This window comes from Prionailurus viverrinus, chromosome A2, assembly GCF_022837055.1.
Source record: "Prionailurus viverrinus isolate Anna chromosome A2, UM_Priviv_1.0, whole genome shotgun sequence".
Classification (NCBI taxonomy): Eukaryota; Metazoa; Chordata; class Mammalia; order Carnivora; family Felidae; genus Prionailurus; species Prionailurus viverrinus.
In genome coordinates this window covers 128964355-128987798 of record NC_062562.1, presented here as the reverse complement: position 1 = coordinate 128987798, position 23444 = coordinate 128964355, and the positions used below count along the sequence as shown (strand labels likewise).

General features: G+C 36.1%; 1 pseudogene; it reads left to right on the top strand.

Moving 5' to 3' along the window:
• The first annotated feature begins 1052 nt into the window (after nucleotides 1-1052).
• On the top strand, nucleotides 1053-23080 carry LOC125153795 (ATP synthase subunit d, mitochondrial-like; annotated as a pseudogene).
• The last annotated feature ends 364 nt before the right edge of the window (nucleotides 23081-23444 follow it).

Here is a 23444-nt window from a genome sequence, read left to right as displayed (position 1 = left end):
CCAAAGCAGGCTCCTGGCTGACAGCTGTGAGCCAGATGTGGGACTCTAACCCACAAGCCTTGTGAGATCATGACCTGAGCTGAAGTCTGATGCTCAACTAACTGGGCCACCCAGGTGCCCTGAAATTCAGCTACATTTAAGATACATTTTTTACTTTATTTTCCAAAATGACAAGATATTATAATACGTAAGAGAAAGGCATTGCATGGATATAAAATGCCACCTTCATGTGGCTTACATTCCATTGAGGATACATTATATGCTATGGGGAGGAGCTCAGGGGAAACAATAATCAAATATGTAGAATAGGCTAGATAAGGAATGATGAGAACATTAAATTAATGATTGTTCACAGTGACTGAATATGTCAGTAATTACAAAAGATCCATCAGTAAGTCACAGAAAATTATTGACTTTCTTCAGTAAGTCCAAAATTAGAAAACACTGGTTGGCAAATAATAAGAAAAATCAAATAAGTATGTAAGACAAGAAAATCAGCCAATTCCAAATACTTTTATTTTAATGGGTAACTTTTACTTTTTACCACTTCACTGATACAAAATATTTTAAAACTCATGCAACTGAATAAGCTTTTTAATAATTGAGGAAAGTGAGGCAAAAAGAAAGCTTAAGTAGTAAAAATTTATAATTAAGTAACAGGTGTTTACTAAGGTTTGTGGTTTGAAGTTGTTCAGGCTATTACTGGGTTCATGCTCCTTTGAGGAAAACTAATTACAGTATCTCTCTGATGAAAATTTTCCAATATTGCTTTCTACTCTTCTGTGCCTACTCTCTACCACAATGACCTATTCTCTCTCCCTCCAAAAAATCCAATAACCAAGAACAGAAAACTTCTAGACAGGATGGAGCCACCTTGAGGTTTTGCTAACTAGAAAGTCCTAGACCACATCACAGCTAGACTGTCTCCGAATCTCTAGAACAGGCTCAGCAACCAGCATTATTAAATCCAGGATTAAGTTCCTCAAATGATATGAGTCACATTTTTAACTATTGCTCCTTAAAATAAGAAACTCATGGGGCTGCCAGGGTAGATGAAAGATCTCAAGATAGCTGGGCAAAAACTTGCTCTAAAAGTCATGACTGGGTAGCTTTTGGGGAGACCATAACTGGAAACCAAAAGGCCATTGCTAACTCCCTGAAATCCTGGAATGAGACCCTCACCTCCATCCAGGTTGGCTACTCTCCCCTAGAATCCACCTGTTATAAGCCCTTTACTGGGCTTACTACAAGGTCAATGTGGTGACATCTGGCTTGGTAGATGACTTTGAGAAGTTTAATGCCCAGAGGTAAATATACTGTCCAGGTAGATGCTGAAGAAAAAGAAGATGTGAAAAGATGTGCTGAGTTTTTGTCTCCCTCAAAGGCCAGGAATGAGGAATATGAAAAAGAGCTGGAGAAGATGAAGAACATAATTCCATGTGAACAGATGAGCATTGAGGACCTGAATAAAGTCTTCCCAGAAACCAAATTAGACAAAAAAAAAAAAAAAGTATCCCTACTGACCTCACAAGCCAATTGAAAAATTTATAAACCTGAGTTGGGGAGAAAGCTCTGGTCCTTGTATTATAAACTCTGGACATAATAAACAAACAAACAAACAAACAAACAGAAACTCACTGTCATGAGAATTAAATAACTAGATTTGACAGGACATATCATTGACTCATTGACCACTGTATCAAAGAAATAGAAGAAATGAGTATTTTTTTAAAATTTTTTTTAACATTTATTTATTTTTGAGACAGAGAGAGACAGAGAATGAACGGGGCAGGAGCAGAGAGAGAGGGAGGCACAGAATCGGAAGCAGGCTCCAGGCTCTGGGCCATCAGCCCAGAGCCCAATGCGGGACTCGAACCCACGGACTGCAAGATCGTGATCTGAGCTGAAGTCAGACGCTCAACCAACTGAGCCACCCAGGCGCCCCAGAAATGAGCATTTTTTTAAAAACTCTGTAGCTAAACTTCTTTTTATTCTCAATCTTTACTGGCCAATCTTCTAAAAGTCTTCAGTTCTTAACCATGTAAAAATATTTTTCTGGGGAACCTGTGTAACTCAGCAGACTAAGTGTCTGAGTCCGGCTCAGGTTATGATCTCATGTTCTTTGCGAGTTCAAGCCTCACATTGGGCTCTCTACTCTCAGCACAGAGCCTGCTTCAGATCCTCTGTCCTCACCTCTCTCTGACCCTTCCCCACTTGCACGTGCGTGCACTTTGTCTCTCTAAAGTGAATGAACATTTTTTAAAAAAGAAAGAAATTATATTTTCCTTAAGGATGAAGAATATAAAATCATCAATGAAGAAAAGAAGTCTGTTTTAATCCCCAATTGGATTTTAATGATAGCCCACTGCCTCCCTATTTATTAATGGTATACCTTTCTCATACAGAATTCCTGATGTCTGACATAAAAGAATCATGACATTTTTGGTCCTGATTTACATAAGGACCTCTCAATGTTCTGCCAGCTACTGCAAGCCCTGCACACATGTGATACCTTGTGGTCATCCCACTTTCCGTGACAGACCCTCTAGTTGCATACCAGGTATCCATTTACCTCTTCTTTCAGAAAAGAATCCTACCGTTTGTTCAGGAGCGATCTTTAGCCAAGATCAATTTCTTAGCCTCCTACTAGGTATGTCCACGTTACTAATTTCTTACATACTACTGGTATATGAGTGGGGATGCTGAGAATGTGGACTCCCCTGAGGTATCCCCCTTGAGGTATCTGACATGTTCTCTTTCCATCTTTATCCTTTATGCTGCTCAGGACATAACTATGTTGCCTAGAGCATCAGAAGCTACATTGGGCCATAGAAAAACCTCAGAAATGGAAGCCATACACTAAACATGAAGAAAATTAAACTCAGGAGTAGGACAGGCCCCTAATAACACTGTTGAATCACCATGCTAGTCATGGACAATCTGCATCCAGCATGAGCAGAGGAGAGGGGCAGAGGGTGAAAGAGAGAGAATCCCAAGTTGGCTTCACACTTAGTGTGGAGACTAACCCGGGACTCGATCCTATGATCCTGGGATCATGACCTGGGCAGAAATCAAGAGACAGACACTCAACTTACTGAGCCACCCACATTTCCTACAAACTCTGTCTTAAATTATGCCCAGAAGGAATCTTTTAAAGGGTTCATTCCATCATATGTTGCTCAATATAAAGGAAGAAAATGTGTCCAAGTGTGACTTTTGGCTAAGATAATAACAAAGAAGCATTTTAACATGTGTTATAGGTATGATGTCTTCTTAAAGAAGAATAATTTTAGAGCTCCATCATCATTAAAATGTGGCCAGTTTTTATAGATTGGTTTGAATTGTAATTATAGTAAGCCAATGAATTAAATTTTTAGCCAGTCACACACTCTTCTGGGAGGTTAAAGAAACAGAACTTCTTTCTGCCTTCCTTTCAGTTCTGTTCCTGCTTCTTTCACACTGGAGGATGATCTGGGTATGGTCACTATTATCCACCATTCCCCAACTCCCACTTCCACACACAAACAAAAGTTACTGAGATGACTACATTATTTCTCCTATGAATTATACCCACATAGGCAATGGCCTATGAAGAGCAAAGGAAGAGGAATGTCTTAACTTTCCCAGTTCTTAACTCTGCCTACCCAGATGTTCTGACCCCAAGCTGATAAACGTGGATCACAATAGTAGTATACTGAATCAATTCATTAAACGGGATAGATTTCAACCGCAGCTTAAATGCTTATGCATGTAGTCATGAACAATAAATGCTTACTGAAAGAATGAATCATTAAAACAATATGAAGCCTATAATGATGTGTAAGTAACCACACTATACTTTAAGCTCATCTTCTGGATTCAAGACAGGAATGTAAAGAGAGGCCCTCTCAAAGAATCAAATCCAATATTCATGATACTGAACCAAGTTAATAAATAAAATGTTGAAGAATGCTAGATTTCATTTGTAGGTCTTCTTCACCTTTCTTAAAACATCTTCTCCTTCAGTCTGACAAATCTTTGCCCATTTTGACCCTGTTTTCTCTTTACTGTCATTCATGTTTGCCCTATAGATTTCAAATATTCATAACCAAGGGCAATTCTTATGGATAGTGCTTAAAAATCAGTAGGTAACATGATAAAAGTCATGATTTTTATATTTCCCTTCAGGATCGATCCAAAGAAGGCACAGTATTATATACCTTTCAAGACTCAGATGAAGGTTTACATCTTATATTGTGGAAATTAAAGTTTTAGATAGGAAGTCAGCATTTCTAACCTGAATGGCATAAAGTTATACACCAAAATCATGAAAAGGCACTAAAGGATTTCGAAATTTGGTATTTGTCCCATATGGAGACATTTGTCCCATGGAGAGTTCTACTGACTGGACATGGCCATTGGGTCACATTTGCCTACTTTGATCTTAAAATCCACTTGACATCAGACATATAATAAAGTTTATAAGAATTGTATCTATTGGTGAAGATGAGTAGAATACAGGAAACATGAAGAGAGATTATGAACTGAGAAAGAAATGTGGGTATAAATTCTTTGCTACTTCTGTAGTAGCACAATCTTGAGGACAAATTTCTTAAACTCAAGCAGGATCGAGAAGAATGGTTCCTGCCATAAACTAGATCTTTGATTAGAGGGTAGTAATGCACTGATGATTATTAAATTGGAATTTTAAACACATTGAGTCTCAATTCTTTGTAATATCAAATGCACATCTGTTTCCTCACACAATATCACTGATGACTTCATAATATTTGCAACTTTTTAAAAAATGAGAACAGCTTGGTAACTCAGTGATCAATAAATCCCAAACTATGTCTCCTTTATTTTTAGAGAGGCAAACTTTTATTTACTTTACCTGTTTGTATTGCTTTCTTTCTTCCCTTTCCTTCCCTTCCCTTTCCTTCCTCACATTCTTATTAACAACCACTACTGAGCATCTTCTGCATGCCAGATGATTTTCTATGTAGTAAGAGGTTAAACATGTCCCTGTAAGCATAGCATTTAATTCTACTAGACAAAGATTGATAGTAAACAAATCAACTTGTCATCTTTTAGATGATAAGTGTTATGGTGAAATCTAAAGAAAGGTAAAGGGGACAGGCAGTTTAGGAAAGGCCATTCTGGCAAAATGATCTTTGACCAGTGACCCGATCAAAGAAAAGTGATGAGACACATGGCTCCCTGGAAGAACATCCAAAGCAGAGGAAACAATAGATTCAAAGGCCTTGTGGCAGGAGAAGTTCCCCTTTATTCACCTTTCAAGTAGAACAAAGGTTTACAAGGATGAAATTGGGAGGATATTATTCAGACAGATAGCAGACAGAAAATTCCTTTGCTATTTTCCTGTGGCAACCGGGGTGGAATTTTTCTGGGTTACAATTCACAATATATGCCTGTGTGGTTCCTGGCCTTCTCATGGCAACTCAACTCCTGCTTCCTATACTTTTCGAATCAGGGGTCAGGATTATTAGTATATATCAGGAGTAGAGCCCCATATTCCTTAGTTTTCCCTATGGACATCTTGGCTAGGTGTCTATTCAGTGTTCTTTGCTTTTCTGATTCTTTTCAAATGCCTGTGGCTTCTTCCATTCTTGATTTCCAGTTTAGCTATGCATTTAATTTATCCAGCTATGTATTCTATATGTTTGAGGCATAGTGTAGATTCCCTGTGATATTACATTCCATATTTACCTAAAAATGTTTCTTCATGTTAGCTGACCAGTGGGCCCAACTGTTTGACCAAATTGACTATCTTCATAAAAATACATTTTTAAAGGATCATAATTCTCATATCCAAGCTTTATTCAGGAGCTTAAAGAAAATAAATATATCTGGTAAATTTACAGATTAAGCTTACAGAAGATACCTTTTGTATCCTGGTTCTTTTTACTTGCTAAAATTCCAGCGAATGTTAGGCTTTATATAATGTTGGCCAATATGGTATGAACAGGATGAAATGTTTGGCAGCCAAACGTCCCAAACTTCTAGCCTAAAGCATAGGATATATTTGATCATGTTGATAAATGTATAAAACAGGTATTTTAATCAATTTTAAATATAAAATATAGGGAACATTTAAAAAGAAACTAACCCAAATATATGCCAACATTCCAGTAGTGAAAATTCAGTTTCCTATTTTATTGGAAATATAATAGTTATAACTACATTTCCAAAGTCCACACTAAAGGAATAATGGTAAATAAATCAATGAAGCTCAGACTGTGTCCTCATAACTCATTGAATTAAATGCCTAATTTTTTCCACCAGACTCCACAGAAAATGAAACCTAATTTCATCAGAAACATTTACAGATTCACCTACCTAATTCATTTACTGGTGAAGACTCGATTACACTTCAATAATTGGTGCAGGAGGAATATAAATTTAGGGATCACTAAAGAAATGAAAACATTCACAAGTAACAAGTATTGACTTGCTGTCAGGTAGCAACCACAGAAATAACTGGTAAACAATATACTAAGTGGTTGTAGAAATGCTATGCTTTTTATGCCCTTTCATGAGAGCAAAAGAAAGTAATAACTAACAAGCTAAAATCATGCTTTTATCTGGCAAAACAAAGGCTCATTTATCCAACATCCATCCATCCATCCAAGTCTCCAATTACTCAAGATGTAGTCTTCTCAATGACAAACTCCTGATCTGCCACTTATTAGTGACTGACCCTGGGCAAATCATTTAACCTGTCTCTTGGTTTCCTCAACTGCAAAATGCAGATAATTATAGTACCCCTGCATAATTTATTTATGGGGAACAATTAGGTTAAAATATATAACGGGCTAAGACTAGTCCCTGACACAGAGTAAAAATTATAAAAGTGCTCACTATTATTATTTATTGCTTTATGTGACATGAACTGGATTGTGTAGAGGCAGTATAACTACCTATATAAGCATTGTATGAAAAAGGTGATGGCGGGGGGGGGGGGGGTGAGAAGGGGCTTCTCAAGCCAGGTATCATTACTTGGAAACTTTATACAAGGAAAGACATGTGAAAGTCACAGACCAGAGACATGGGCTCACTAAAAGGCTGAGATTCAATAATACGATTATTAAATACTTCTTCCCCGCTATGCCTTACCACCATACCAGGAGACTATAGTAAATCAGAGTGGATTATAGCTGAAAAACCTGCAAAATGCAAATGCTCTCTGGAAAGGAGAACTTAAAAATGCCCAAAGTTATGAAGAGACAAAACCAAGGACACTAGAGGAATTTAGAATATCTTGCAACTACAACAACAACAAAATTAAAATACAGTGTAACACCTACCCGTATTAACATAAATCCTCACACTAGAGACTCATTTATCTCAGTTCCTATTACCCAAAACAACAAGTCCAATTTAAACCAAAAAAATGAAAAACACACTAAGAGAAAAAACATGGACCATGGGGAAAAAAAGCAAACATCATGGCCAGATTCAGATATGACAAAATGTGGGAGTTACCAACAAGGAATATAAAATAATTATAATAAATGTGTTAAAAGCATCTAATGGAAAAAAAACAGATACATATACAATAACAGATGGATTTTGTAAGCAGAGGCATGGGAATTTGAATTTGGAATCAAAAGAAAATGCTGAAACCAAATTTTTTTAAACATGATACAGAAATAAAGAAATCTTTAATGGGCTCATCAATAAACTTGAATTGGCTAAGGAAAGAATTAGTGAGCTTAAATACATAGCAATAAAAATTTCCAAAAGTGAAATGGAAATATAGAAAAAAAAATCCTGAAAAAAAAATCCAAGAACTTTGAGGGCAATTTCAAAAGACCTAATATATAAACATTTGGAAAACCAGAAAGAGAAGACAGAATATACAGAGCAGAAGAAATATTTGAATCAGCAATGGCTAAGAGCTTTCTAAAATTAATGATGCTCATCAAACCACAGATACAGGAAAACCAGAGAACACCCAGCAGAGAAACAGCAAAAATACCCACAAAAAGCAAAACATGAGGTATATCCTCTTCAAACAACAGAACACTAAAGACTATGGGGCCACTTTAAAAGAAGTAGGGGTGGGCGCCTGGGTGGCACAGTTGGTTAAGCGCCTGACTTCAGCCAGGTCAAGATCTCGCGGTCCGTGAGTTCGAGCCCCGCGTCAGGCTCTGGGCTGACGGCTCGGAGCCTGGAGCCTGTTTCCGATTCTGTGTCTCCCTCTCTCTCTGCCCCTCCCCCGTTCATGCTCTGTCTCTCTCTGTCCCAAAAATAAATAAACGTTGAAAAAAAAAAATTAAAAAAAAAAAAAAGAAGTAGGGGTGGAGGGATTACCTACAGGAAAACAACTTGAAGAATTACAGCAGACTTCTCTGAAAACGTACAAGCATGAGGACAGTGAAGCAAAATATTTTAAGTGTTAAAAGAAAAAAAATCAGTTTATAAATCTGCACTTAGCAAAATTATCCCCAAAGTGAAGGAAAAATAGATTCTCAGACAAAAAAAAAAAAAAAAGCAGAGAATTAATTTATCACTAGCTGACCTGCCCTGTAAAATCTACCCAAAGAAGTTAATTCAGAGAGAAGTAAAATTAAGTCAGAAACACAGATATATGTAAAGAAAAAAAAGAACAGTGGGAAACGAATAAATGAAAATAAAATAAAATATTTTTTCTTATTTCTTTTTCTACAGCTTTATTGGGATATAATTGACATGTACCATTGGATTGGATTAAGGTGTATAATGGGATGATTTGATATTAGAATACTGTGAAAGGATTGCCATAATAAGGTTAGTTAACACATCCACCACCTAATAGTTACCATTTTTGTGTGTTTGTATGTGGTGAGAACTTCTGAGATCTACACTCTTAGCAACTTTTCAAGTGTATCATATAGTATTGTTAACTATAGCCATTATTTTGTACATTATCCCGCAACATATTTATCTTATAACTAGCAGTTTGTATCCTTTGACTTCTCTCACCCATTTCCCCCATCTGCCTGATCCTGGCCAGCACTAACTTACTCTCTGTTTCTACATGTTTGGTTTTATTAGATTCCACATATAAGTAAGATCACACAGTATTTGTCTGATTTCTTTTAATTAACTTAATGCCCTCAAGGTTGATCCATGTTGTCATAAGTGGCAGGATTTCTTTTTTTTTTTTTTTTTTTTTTAAGTTTATTCACTTTTGAGAGAGAGAAAGAGAGAGACAGTGTGTGAACAGGGGAAGGGCAGAGAGAGACACACACACACAGAATCTAAGCAGGCTCCAGGCTCTGAGCTGTCAGCACAGAGCCCGATGTGGGGCTCGAACTCATGAACCATGAGATCATGACCTGGGCTGAAGTCACACGCTTAACCGACTGAACCACCCAGGCGCCCCTGGCAGGATTTCTTTTTAATGGTGGAATAATCATCCATTGTGTGTGTGTGTGTGTGTGTGTGTGTGTGTGTGTGTGTGTGTGCGCGTGTATATGTATCACATTTTTTTCATCTATTAATCCACTGACGAACACCTGTTTCTATGTCTTGGCTATTATAACAATACTGCAGTGAATTAGGGGTATAGGTATCTCTTCAAGATAGCGATTTCATTTCCCTCAGATAATACCCAGAAGTGGAATCCTGAATCATATGATATTTGTAATATTTTGAGAAACCTCCATACTGATTTACATAGTGGCTATACAAATTTACATTTCCATGAACAGCACACAGCATTATTTTTTCTCCATATCCTCACCAGCACTGATGGCCATTCTAACAGGTGTGAGATGATATCTTATTGTGGTTTCAATTTGCATTTCCCTCATCATTAGCTATACCAAGCACCTTTTCATGTACCACTGACCATTTGTATATGTTCTCTGGGAAAGTCTATTTAGATCCCTTGCCCATTTTTGTTTTTATTTTCTTATTTTTAATATATATTTGTTTCTGAGAGAGACAGAGACAGAGACAGAGACAGAGAGAGAACACAAGGGGCAGAGAGAAAAGGGAATAAAGAAAATACCAAGCAGGTTCCACACCATCAGCACAGGGCCTGATGCAGGGTTCGAACCCAGAAACTGTGAGATCACGACCTGAGCTGAAATCAAGAGTCAGACACAACTGACTGAGCCACCCAGTTGCCCCTTTGCACATTTTTAACTGTATTATTTGTCTTTTGGCTATTGACGTATATGGGTTCCTTATATATTTTGCATATTAACCTCTTATCACATTTATGTTTTGAGAATATTTTCTCCCATTTTGTAGGCTTCCTTTTCTCTTTTGTTGTGCAGAAACTTTTTAGTTACATATAGTCTGACTTGCTGATGCCCAATGACAAGGAGCTTTCCCTCCCTCTATGTTTTCTTGTAGGAGTTTCACAGTTTCAGGTCTTAACTTAATCTTTAATCCATTTTCAGCTAATTTTTGTGAGTGTTGTAAGGTAGGGGCCTTTTCTTCTTCTTAATTGATCTAGAAGTTAATTGTATTTAAAGTAATAATAGCAACAAGGCATTGGGTGATAGTAGCATACACATAAGCAAAGTAAAATGACACCAATGTTATAAGGAGCAGGAGCAAGAGATTGGGAATGCTTGGACTTAAGATACTTGCACTACAAGAGAAGGAGAATAGTGTTATTTGAAGGTAGACTTATGTTACTCAAAAAGTGTATTGTAAACTCTGAGGTAACCAATAACACATTTGTAAAAATGTATCCTTGATATTTTAGGAGGATACATAAAATTAAACTGTGTAATATGCTTAATTAAAATGAAAGAAGTCTGAAAAAGAAATCTCTGACAAGAAATGAAAAAATATTTACAAACATGGTTAATATTAATCCAAACATGGGGCGCCTGGGTGGCTCAGTCAGTTAAGCGTCCGACCTCGGCTCAGGTCATGATCTCGCGGTCTGTGAGTTCGAGCCCCGCGTCAGGCTATGTTCTGACAGCTCAGAGCCTGGAGCATGTTTCAGATTCTGTGTCTCCCTCTTTTTCTGACCCTCCCCTGTTCATGCTCTCTCTGTCTCAAAAATAAATAAATGTTAAAAAAATATATTAATCCAAACATATCAATAATCACTTTAAATTAAAATACTCTAAGGAGCGCCTGGCTGGCTCAGTTGGTGGAATGTACCACTCTTGATATCAGAGTTGTGAATTCGAGCCCATGTTGGGTATAGAGGTTACTTAAAAAAATGAAATCTTAAAATAAAATAAAATAAAATAAAATGTTCTAAATACAGCAATTAAAAATAAAAATTTTCAGACTGGATAAAAAACAAAACACAACTTACTTTTGTCTAAAACAAAATAATTTCAAATATAAAGAGTCTGATAGGATAAATGCAAAGGAAGGGATAAGACTAATTATACTAAGACTCATCAAAAGAAAGCTGGAAGAATAATATTAGTTTCCAACAAGACAAACTCAGAACAAAGAGAATTACCTACCAGTGATAAAGAGGAACATTACACAATGATGAAGGGGTTAATTCTCCAAGAAGGCAAAACAATCCAAAAAGGGTATGACCTAGTGCTAGAGTATCAAAATATGTGAGGCAAAAACTAATAGAAATGAAAAAGAGAAATAGGCAAACCCTCTATTAGAGCTGGAAATTAAAACATCTTCCTCTTTAGTAATTGATAGTTCAAGTAGGTAGAAAATCAATGAGAGAGTAGACTCGAACAGCAATATCAATCATCTTTGTCTAATTGATAATTTTAGAATACTCTCTTCATTAACAGCTGAATATTCATTCTTCTCAAGTTGATATGGAACACCAACCAAAAGAGGCCACATTCTGGGCCATAAAACATCCTTAACAAATTTAAAGGTATATAAATACTACAAAGTATGCTCTTCAACTACAATGAGATTAAACTAGAAGTCAATAACAGAAACTTAGCTAGAAAATCACCAAGTATTTGGAAATTAAATGGAACATTTCTAAATAATACATGGGTTAAATAAGAGTCTCAAGAGGAATTAAAACATGTTTTGAACTAAATGAAAATAAAACTACAACTTATCGAAGTTACTGTCATGCTGTGAAAACAGTGCAGTGTCTAAAGGGAAATGAGTAACATTTACCACTTATGATATAAAAGAAATATCTAAAATCAATTAACTTCAGCTTCAACTTTAAAAGACTATAAAAAGATTATCAGTTTAATTCTAAAGCAAGAAAAAAGGAAAAAAATGCAGTTAGAGCACTAAGCATAAAATTGAAAACAAGAAAACAATAGAAAAAATAAATAAAACTAAAAGGTAGTTCTTTGAAAACAGCCATAAAATTTATAAACTTCTATCCAGGCTAACCATACAAAAAAGAAAGAAAACACAAATTATTAATATGGGAGTTGAAAGGGACTCATGACTGCTGATTCCATGGATTAAAATGATAAAGGAATAATATGAACAGTTCTATGGCCACAAATATGATAATTTAAATAAAATGGATTAATTCCTTGAAAGACACAAACTACCAAAATTCACACAAAAAATTGAATGATTCTATATCTATGAAAGAAGTTGAATCGTAAGCAATAGGCTTCCAAACCAATAAATCACCAGACCCAGATCATTTCATTTGTAAATTCTAACAAACATTTAAGGAAAAAATGGCACCAATTCTCTAAAATCTCTTTCAGAAAAAAGATGCAGAAGAGATACTTCGCAACTCTTTCTCTGAGATAGCAGTGCCCCAACATCAAAACAAATAAAGACTTTACAAGAAAGGAACACTATAAACCAATGTCTCTCATGAACAAAGACACAAAAATCCTCAAAAATATCATCAACTTGAATGCATCAATGTATAAAAAGTGTCATACACCATAACCAAGTGAAACTTATTCCAAGTGTGCAAGGCTAACTCACATTTGAGAATTAATCAATATAATTAACATAAACAGAAAAATCCTACGATCATATTAACCGATTCAGAAAAGCATTTAACAAAATCCAATATCCACTCATGGTAAAAACCCACATAAAATTAGGAATCAAGAAAAATTCTTCAATTTGATAAAGAACATCTACATAAAACCTACAGCTAACACCATACTAAATCATGAGAAGCTGAACATATTCCTTCTAAGATCAGGAACAAAAGAATGTTCTTTCTCTCCATTCATATTCAACATTGTGCTGGAAGTAAAAAGACAATAATACAAGTAAAAGAATAATATAAGAAGACAAAAAAAGAAATAAAAGATAAATAGATTGAAAAAGAAAAAACTGTCTCAGAGACAATACAATTGGCTATAAAGAAAATTCTACAGAATTTATTCCTCTCACCAAAAAAATCTTCCCAGAAATCTGTGTAAAAAAGCAAGCATATCAAAGATGCAAAGTATGGTTATATTGTATATTATTATAGTATACAATCTAGTATATAATATGTTGTGTAATATATGTACATTATAGCAATTCAAAAAATAAAATACTTAAGTACAAATTTAACAAAATATATGCAGAATCTATATGCAGAAAAACCTCAAAAAACTGGAAAAAAACAAAGACAACATAAATAAATGAAGAGATATTTTGTGGTAATGGATTAAAGACTCAGTATTTTTAACAAGTCAATTCTTCTGAAATTGATCTATGTAGTCACACAATCCCAAATAAAACCAATACTACACTGTATATTAACTAACTTGAATTTAAAATTTTTAAAAAGCTTTGCATCAATAAAAATTTTTAAATGTCATCCATCCATAAAATGTTATATTATTCATCCATAAAAAGGAAAGCAGTCCTGACACAGGCTACATGATGGTATATCCCTTTAGGACTAACAGTTATACCTGATTCAGGCACCAGACTGTTCTGCAGGTGCTACTCTAATTTCCCCTGTTTTCTCTCCTCTCACTCCTTCACCTATGGGCAGGACAGGAGTTTGTGTAGGGTAGATTACCATGTAGTTCTGCAGTCAAAGGGAAATACTGCCCTCAGTTAAATGTCAAATGTCAGACAAGTGTTTAATCTAGGTGAATCAACAAATATTAATTTTTCTTTCTTCCTTGTAGCATACAAACATATTCTAGTATATTCTAATATAGTCTTCTTGGCCCATGTCTGCCCCTCCTGAAGCTACCACTGAGAACAATTTGCAAAGAGTTGCCTACATGCATTTCCTCTCTCTGCTCACCTCCCCATCTCAAATCCCTGTGGATAGGGTTTCTCACATGAGTTGAAGGAAGATATAAAAGCAGGAAAAGGAAGGAAGGAAGGAAGGAAGGAAGGAAGGAAGGAAGGAAGGAAGGAGGAAGGAAGGGATAAAGGGAAAGAAAGAACAAAGAAAGACAGAAAGACAGAAAAAGGAAGGAAGGAAGGAAGGAAGGAAGGAAGGACGGAAGGAAAGAAGGAAGGAAGGAAGGAAGGAGGAAGGAAAGAAAAGAAAGAAGACAGAAAGAGAAAAAAGAATGCAGGCAGTAAGGAAGGAAGGAAAGAAGAAGTTATTAGTGACTTTCCACTTTCAATTCCAAATTGTTTTATGTTTGGTTTGTATTTACTCTGAGAAATTTTTGCTATTTTTGTTTTAATAAACAAATAACTTCATTCCCTAAATTCCTGAGTAGAAGAATGCTATTGGTTCTTGTGAATGAAACATACACGAAAACTGATTCAAACCATCTGATCCCAATTGGTTATCCAATGTAATTTAGAATTACCTTGACACAAACTATGATTTTTTAAGAAAAACACAAACACGTTGATTTAAAAGAATTTCCTGGGTGCTTGGGTGGCTCAGTCAGTTAAGCATCCGACTCTATTTCGGCTCAGGCCATGCTCTCACAGTTGTGAGACAGAGCACTGCATCGGACTCTACACTGAGAATGGAGCCTGCTTGGGATTCTCTTTCTCCCTCTCTCTCTCTTCCCCTCCCTTGCTCATGCTCTTTCTCAAGAAAAAAAAAATAATACTAATAAAACATTTTTAGAAATAAGTAGATAAATAAATAAATAGATAAATAAAAGAATTTGGGCATTATATATTTGATTGGTTATTCTAATAAAACACTGATGCAATGAAAGTAAATTTTTCAATTCAGTAAAAAGACTTCCAAAAGCTTCGGATTCCTTCTCTTGTTACTGATTCAGCACGTTGTTGTTTTTTAGACATAAATAAGTTCAGTGAAAAGTTCCCTGGAACTACTCTACTTGAGGATAAGGCTGACATGAAAATTAATTGACTATATCCTTTGAAGCAAAGGTAAACACTGATAAAAATGTTTTCAAATAATCTTAATGGTAATGACATGTTTATGAGAGTAACTCTTTTACAATCAACTACAAAAAGAAGCAAAGGCAAATGAATGTCAGTAGAAATAGAGGTATTTTTAAATTTTAGAACATGAGAATATTAACTAATATCCAAAGTGAGATTTTAGCATTGATCATGTTCAAGGGATTCTTGTCAACACAAGTTAAGTGTGATGAAACAAGAGAAAACACCTCATTAAAATATCCAGCTTCACATATGGTAAGCAATTTGCCAAAAACCATGTTAGAATCTATCCTCTCCATGTTTTTCCCACTGGTATTTGAATACTAATAATTTTAAAATTATTTACAGCATAAGCGTTATACAATTCAAGGTCAAATGTAAAAGTGAAATGTCTTTGGTCAAACTTTTGAACTTGCCTTATATGCTGAAACAAACTTAGGTTAAAATTAATCCTCATAGTAATTATTACTGTGCCAGTTACAACTGTCACAAGCAGAGAACTCTATTCCAAGGGAACCAGCTCTTGTTGCAAGCTAACTATGTGCCATTTACAACAGAATCGTTTCCTATATTTTCCATGTAATCCTCTCAACATCCCTGTGTGGCAGCTATTAATAACTCCACTGAGAGAGGAGAAAATTACCTGACTTTCCCAAAGTCAAATATCCAGTATTAGCAGCTCTGAATTCAAATGAGGCTGGTGCAACTTTAGAGTCAATAGGTACACAATATATTCATTTGCTCAAGAAATGAGAAATCTGGGGTTTAGCTTGTGTGACAAGAAAATAAAGAATTTACCCTTCTCTTTGTCTACTAAGGAGAATTCTGAATCCCTACACAATTTCTGTTTCTCCATTGTTTAGAAGCAGGGTGATGATTAGGAAATTTTAGAGGCACAAAATCAACTTTATTTTGGTTTTTGTTTGTTTTGTTTTTGTTTTTGCAAAATATGGAAAGCCACTGATGGGTCTGGTGCCCAAAAGGAGACTGGAAAAAGGAGAGGAGATTTGACTCAAGCTAAGAAGATGGAGAATTTTCTGGAATTTTACCAAAAGAAGACAGGATTCAAAGAAGTAGCTATCAGATTCTGAGAGAAATAGTTGAGGACATAGAATTTTTAGGAACTCTTCTTTGTATTTGGAAAATAATGTTCTTTTGTTGTTTTCTCAATTTAATCTCTATATGTTTTTAAAATTACTTTTAGATACAGAAATTTATTAAACTACAACACTGGGTGAAGACTGGGTCACGTGGAGATTGACTTTATTTTGATTATAGGAGACTTCTAACTAGCACTGAGATGGAACTTCACCTTTAAAAATGCCTCTCATTTCCTTTATACTATGACCAAAGCCTCTGGCAATTAGTATGGGTCATTGAGCCTAAAATTACTCCATCCCCAATGGCTGCCTCCCGTGGGCCTTCTCCTGAAAGCTAAAGACCAACTTCTTTCTTTGGGAAAGGAAGTTTCTAACCATCATATTTCCTCCAAGCCTTGGAGACTTTATCGAAGAGGTCAGTTGTCTGCCAACAGGCAACAGCAATCTAAAGAAAAACGTGAGAATTTCATTCTAGCCAAGCTGGAAATAGCCAAGCCCATCCCCACTCCCACAACCCCTCCAGTAACCCTGTTTGTTCTCTATATTTAAGAGCCTCTTATGTTTTGTCCCCTCCCTGTTTTGATATTATTTTTGCTTCCCTTCCCTTATATTCATCTGTTTTGTATCTTAAATTCTACATGAGTGAAGTCATATGATATTTATCTTTCTCTGACTAATTTCACTTAGCATAATACCCTCTAGTTCCATCCATGAGTTGCAAATGTCAAGATTTCATTCTTTCTGATCACCAAGTATATATATATATATATATATATATATATATATATATATATACACACACACACACACACACACCACATCTTTATCCATTCACCCGTGGATGGGCATTTGGGCTCCTTCCATACTTTGGCTATTGTCTATAGAGAGAAGCAGCCCTTTTGAGGACTCTTACAGGTCTATTTCTTATATCTGTCAGGAAAATATTCAAGATGTTTTAACCTAGAGTCTAAAGTATCATGGGACATCACCTTTGGGAATTACTTCTTATGGAGAAATGTGCAGTGATACCATCTAGTTAGAAACTGACTCAGATGATCAAAGTGAGCCTCTGAGATGTTGGTTAAGACCTGGGATATGAACGTGGGAAACAGTTCATCCAATGTGATGAGGTACTACACTACCACCATGTGTTAACGCAGCCTGGTCAAAGCACTGCACAGGATCCTCAGGAATGTGGGATATGTGCTATATGAGTACTTGCTTCACCTGTACTAAGCAGCCTGAAGGACCAACATACCTTCTTCTGAGCCCGTACCTTCTGACATCAATAGGCCTACTCCCATGGCAGGCTTACTGAGGGACACCTTCCTTTCTGTACTACAGAATCATGTTCAGGCAGGCCCACGACAATGATACCCTAACATGAAGAAGACAGCCTCCAAAAAATGATACACTTCATCTTCATCTTCTGTGCTGGTCCCCTTTTTATACATGCAACTGCCCACGTATCCATAAACAATGCTGTCTCTGTGGGATGCCATACTACTCAGGTCTAACTTCAGTCTCTGAATTGTTTTCAGGTTGTAAAGTATGCTCTTTGTAGTCCTCTAATGTTGATTCCACTTATCTAGTGTTCATGAAATAAGGTATATTCACTAGGTGTGGAAGAATACTTCCACTGCTTTCTCCCATCTCTCTTTTAAGTTTTGTTTGTTTTTGAGAGCGAGAGCAAGCAGGGTAGGGGCAGAGAGAGAAGGAGACCAAGGATCCGAAGCAGACTCTGTGATGGTAGCAAAAGGCCCTATGCAGGCTCAAACTCATGAGCCATGAGATCATGACCTGAGCCAAAGTCAGACACTTAACTGACTGAGCTACCCAGGCATACACCCTCATCTTTATCATAGCCAATCCTCTTGAACAAGTTGTCTGTTCTCTATCATTGCATTTTATTTTCTATTTGTTCTCCAATGCCCTTCATTTTTGCATCACAAATGCTTTACTGAGCTAGGTCTTCCTAATTTCACACATGAGTTACATGTTGGTAAATTAAATATTTTTCTATTTTCAATTCCTCTTTCTTGACTTTTGAAGAAAACATTTATTAATCCATTTATTCGGTTTATTTTACTAATATTTTTTGAGAGAGAGAGAGAGAGAGAGAGAGAGAGAGAGAGAGAGATAAAGAGCACAAGTGGGGGAGAGGGACAGGGAGAGAGGGAGAGAGAAACAGAGAATCTTAAGCAGGCTCCATGCTCAATGAGGCACAGGCTCAATTGTATGACCCTGGAATCATGACCTAAGCCAAAATCAAGAGTCGGAAGCTCGACTGACTGACTCACCTAGGCTCCCCTCTACTAATATTTTTAAATACCTACCTTTCACAGAGTATTCTAAGAAATAGTAATCAAGCAAAGATCAATAAAGACATGGTCCATGCTCTCACGAAGCATGTATTCTAGTGTAAGCAAATAATCACAAAATTCTGTTTAATTAAAAATCCAAGTTAAGTCCTCTAAAGCAAAGGAACTCAGTTCTATAACAGTGGAGTCTTGCCTATGTTGGAAGTTGAGGCCAAGCATTCCTAAAGAAGTAAGTCTTGAGCTGAGATGAAAAATGAACAAAACTTTACCTAAAGAGGTTAGGAGATAGCATGCTGAGTAAAAGCTTTTGGCAGAGTCTTATTTTCATGTACATTTACCCTCAGGAACACAGAGATAATAAAACACTTAAGAGGGAAAATGATGATGCATAATTATAATTTAAGCTGTCATAGAGTTTTTTTTTTCTTTGTACTCAGGGACCTTTCAGACATTATCATGTATTTTTTTATTCAAGTATAATTAACATAGTGTTATATTAGTTTCTGGTGTACAATAAAATGACTCAACTATCTACACATTACTCAATATTCACCACAGTAAATGTACGCTTAATCCCCTTTACCTATTTCACCCATCCTACTCATCTTCCCTCTGGTAACCATCAGTTTGTTCTCTATAGCTAAGAGTCTGTTTTTTGTTTCTTTTTTAATTTTGTCTGGTTTCTTAAATTCCACACGAATGAAATCATGTGGTATTTGTCTTTCTCTTATTTCACTTAGCATTATACCTTCTAGTTCCATTCATGTTATTGCAAGTGGCAAGATTTCATTTTTTATGGCTGAATAATATTCCTATGTGTGTGTGTGTATGCTCATGCATGTGTGTGCACGCATACATACATACACACACACACACACATACACACACACACCACACTTTCTTTGTCCATTCATCTATGAATAGACACTTGGGTTCCTTCCGTATCTTGGCTATTGTAAATGCTACAATAAAATTAGGGTACAAATATCTTTTCAAGTTAGTGTTTTCATATTCAAACTTATTATTTGTTTTCATAAATTACCTAGTAGTAAAATTACAGGATCATATGGCAATTCCATTTTTAATTTTTTGAGAAACTTCCATAGTGTTTTTCACAGTGGCTGCACTAGTTTGCATTCCCAGCAACAATGTACAAGGGTTCCTTTTTCTCCACATCCTTGCTAACACCTGTTGTTTCTTATGTTGTTAATTGTAGCCATTCTGACAGGTGTGAGGTGGTATATCATTGTGGTTTTAATTTGCATTTTCCTGATGAGTAGTGATGTTGAGCATCTTTTCATGTGTCTCTTTGCCATCTGTATGTACTCTTTGAAAAAATGTCTATTCATGTCTTCTCATTTTTAATTGGATTGTGTTTTTTGGTGTTGAGTTGCTTAAGTTCTTTATGTATTTTGGATATTAACCCCTCATTGGATATACCATTTGCAAATATCTTCTCCCATTCAGTAGGTTCTTTTTGTTTTGTTGATGGTTTACTTTGCTGTGCAAAAGTTTTTTATTTGATGTAGTCTCAATAGTTTAATTTTGCTTTTGTTTCCTTTGCCATAGGAAACAGAACTACAAAAGTGTTTCTATGGCTTATATCAAAGAGATTACTACCTATATTTTCTTATAGGAGTTTTATGGTTTCAGGTCTCACATTTAGGTCTCTAATCCATTTTGAATTTATTTTTGGACATTATCATATTTGATCTTCAAATTCCCCTGAGATAGGCAGGTAAGCGTTCTTACCCTCTACTTTATAGACGAGCAAATTGAGGCACAGAGGGTTCATAATAGTGGTATCCTGATTATAAATGTGATTCCTGAAGACCAGTGATATACTTAAAAGACATATACCCCAAGATAGTCTTTCTTTTCCTTCTATACTTCTGGTCAGTTCTCAGCCTCCTTTGTAGACTCTTTTATTCCTCTAATCTTTAAAATGCTGTAGTTCTTCTAGGCTTGACCCTATGTGCTAGTCTCTGTTCACTCTACACTTTTTCCCAGGCAAGCTTATCCACTTTCCTAACTTCAATTACACTCTGACATACAATGACTCACACACTGATGCCTTTAGCCTTGACCTCACCTTTGAGTTGCAGAACCTCAGAACCATCTCCCTATTTGACATCTCTATTTGTAGAAGCACTTCTATCTCTCTCTATAAAACTTAGATTATTTCTTCCAAAAAGGATTAATACTTTTATATCCTCTACTTCAGTGACTGGCACAATTATCATGCAGTTATATAAGAGAGAAACTTGATTCTTCCTTCTTGCTTACTCCTTAGATCCATCCCAACAACAAATCCTGACATCACCATATTCTATATCTATACCACCACTTTCTTGGATACTGAAGTAGTCTCCTCACTGCTTTCTTTAAATTCATTCTTGTCCTCAACCCAACACATTCTTCCTAGTACTTTTTAGAGACAAATCTATTTGTGACATTTCACTGACCCAAGAACTTAGATAGATGCCCGCTCAAGTAGGATAAAACATGAAATCTTTAATGTGGTCAATTAGGAATCACAGAAATTAACCCTTGTCTACCATTCTCTGCCTTTCACTCCCAAAGGCTCCCTTTCTTTTTTCCTTTTTAATAAAGATTTTATTTATGTAAGTAATCTCTATATCCAAAGTGGGGCCTGAAATCACAACCATAAGATTAAGAATTGCCTGCTCCACAGAGCAGAGACAACCACGTGCTCTCCAAAAGCTCTCATTCCAAATTTAGTTACTCACACTCATCATACTTAATCATTCTTCCAGAGTGCACAAAGACTGCTCCTTGTGACGATACTATTTATGTATCCTTCCTGCACACATTTTCTAGAAACTTCTACTTACCCTTTGTATAATTTACTCAAAGACACATTTACAAATGCCCTAAACTAAGTTATATACCCTCCTGATGTGCTCTCTTTACATTCTGAAATTTCTCTTTATAGTAATCTTGGCAATTACATTCATTAATAAATTGTGTAATTACATTCTTTAAATTTGTCTCTCCAGTTAATATGTGGGATTCATGAGAGAAAGAAAAACATTTGCTTCTTGCAGGCTGTATCTCCAATGCTTTTCAGAGAATAGGTAGTAGGTACATATTGGTCAAATGAATACTAAACTGTTGTTATGCCTAACCAACAACACAATTGCTCCCCATGTCCATCTATACTGATTTGTTGCTGTCCCTCATCAAAAATATCCTTTTTCATAGTAACAGTGGATTCCTTTCCTACTCTTGGCATACTTTTGAAAAAACACACAATCCTTGTAAGTTCCCTGAAGATCTCTAGAAAAACCTCTGTTTCATGAAATTCTACCAATGAATATCCCACCTTACTCTGCTCTTACTTATGCAGAAAATGAATACTAACTGCCCACCCAGCACCTCAAGTTCTAAATTGATGACCGGCTGGAGGGGAGTGAGCTTATAAATTGTCCAACCTGTGAGCTCTATGATGACATGGACAATTTCTATTTTGACTTGCCCTCAACATCTTGTACAGCCCTTGGCATTTGATAAACTCTTATTTTTAATTGAATAAAGTGGTAAACAAAGTGAGTGGAGAGAGAGGCTCTCATTAATGCTTTGGCAACTGCACCCTTGTTAGTTGGAAAGTCCATCCTGTAGGGCCATGGTCAGAACTCATTTCTCTACAGTGGAATATATAAAGGCATATTTAAACCACCCACTAAGAAAACCTGAAAAAAAAAACATCTCCACCCTACTTGAGATTAGGGATTTCTGAAGAAGGGGTAGAATTTCAAGAAAACTTACTGCCCTTAAGAATGTACTTTTTACCAAAGGCAGAAAGCACAGGAGGCTGTCAAGAGAATCTCTGACAAAATTCTTCTGGCACAGAGAATTCTTCCAGATTATTCTTTCCTTGGGTTAGAGTTCTCATCAAAATTATACATTTACTTCCTTGATAGTATTTGAATTTTTTTCTCAGTTATTTGTTCTGCTTGGCATTCAATTCGGGTTTCTTCACAAGACGATATCCCTTTTCCTCCCTTTATTAACGTGTACCACAGCCCATAAGTTAACTCTCCCTGCTGCTCTCCCCAGACCAAGCTCCTGGAACACCACGCCTATGGAAGCACAGCTCAGATGTTAATTTATATGCCGTCTCTGTCCACAAAGGTATTGAGATTAGCTTTATCAATTTTATTACTATTTTCACAGGGCTTAGGTAAAAGCATAGAAATAACATAGGTTTGAGTATAAGAATATGAGGAAAGGTAGAAGTGGAAAAAGTGTTAAAACCCTGAAAGACTTATTTGATGGCCAGAGTTGAAATTAAGTACTTGTCCAGTTGGTAGTGTTCTAGAATTTCCCCCAAATGTACGAGAACATGAATTGAAAATTCATGAGCCAGATGAGGAAGACGTGAAGGAGAAAGTAGAGGACAAGTGTCACTTGCTGAAATAGTTTGTCAAAAGAATCCACGGTACAGGAAAGGACTGCTTCTCGAGGAAAGTTGTCTTGGGAATGGAGCACTAATTTGGAATATGGCATGTTCCGTAAGAAATGATGGGATTGGTGCTGAAGGCGCCATAATAAGCAGCTCCTTGGGGAACATACAATTTATGAAAATGCTACATTCTGCCAGTGCCTCCTACCCCCATTCCACATTAATCACCCTAACCTTCCTGTCACTGTGTGGTGAACAGCCACTGATTTTACATCACATACATTCATAAGAGAATGTCTTATCAGCATGATCCAAAAAAGTCTGAAAATTATGAAGATTCTATCAAGTTTATAGAATATTTTTTTTCAGAGTATAGAAAGA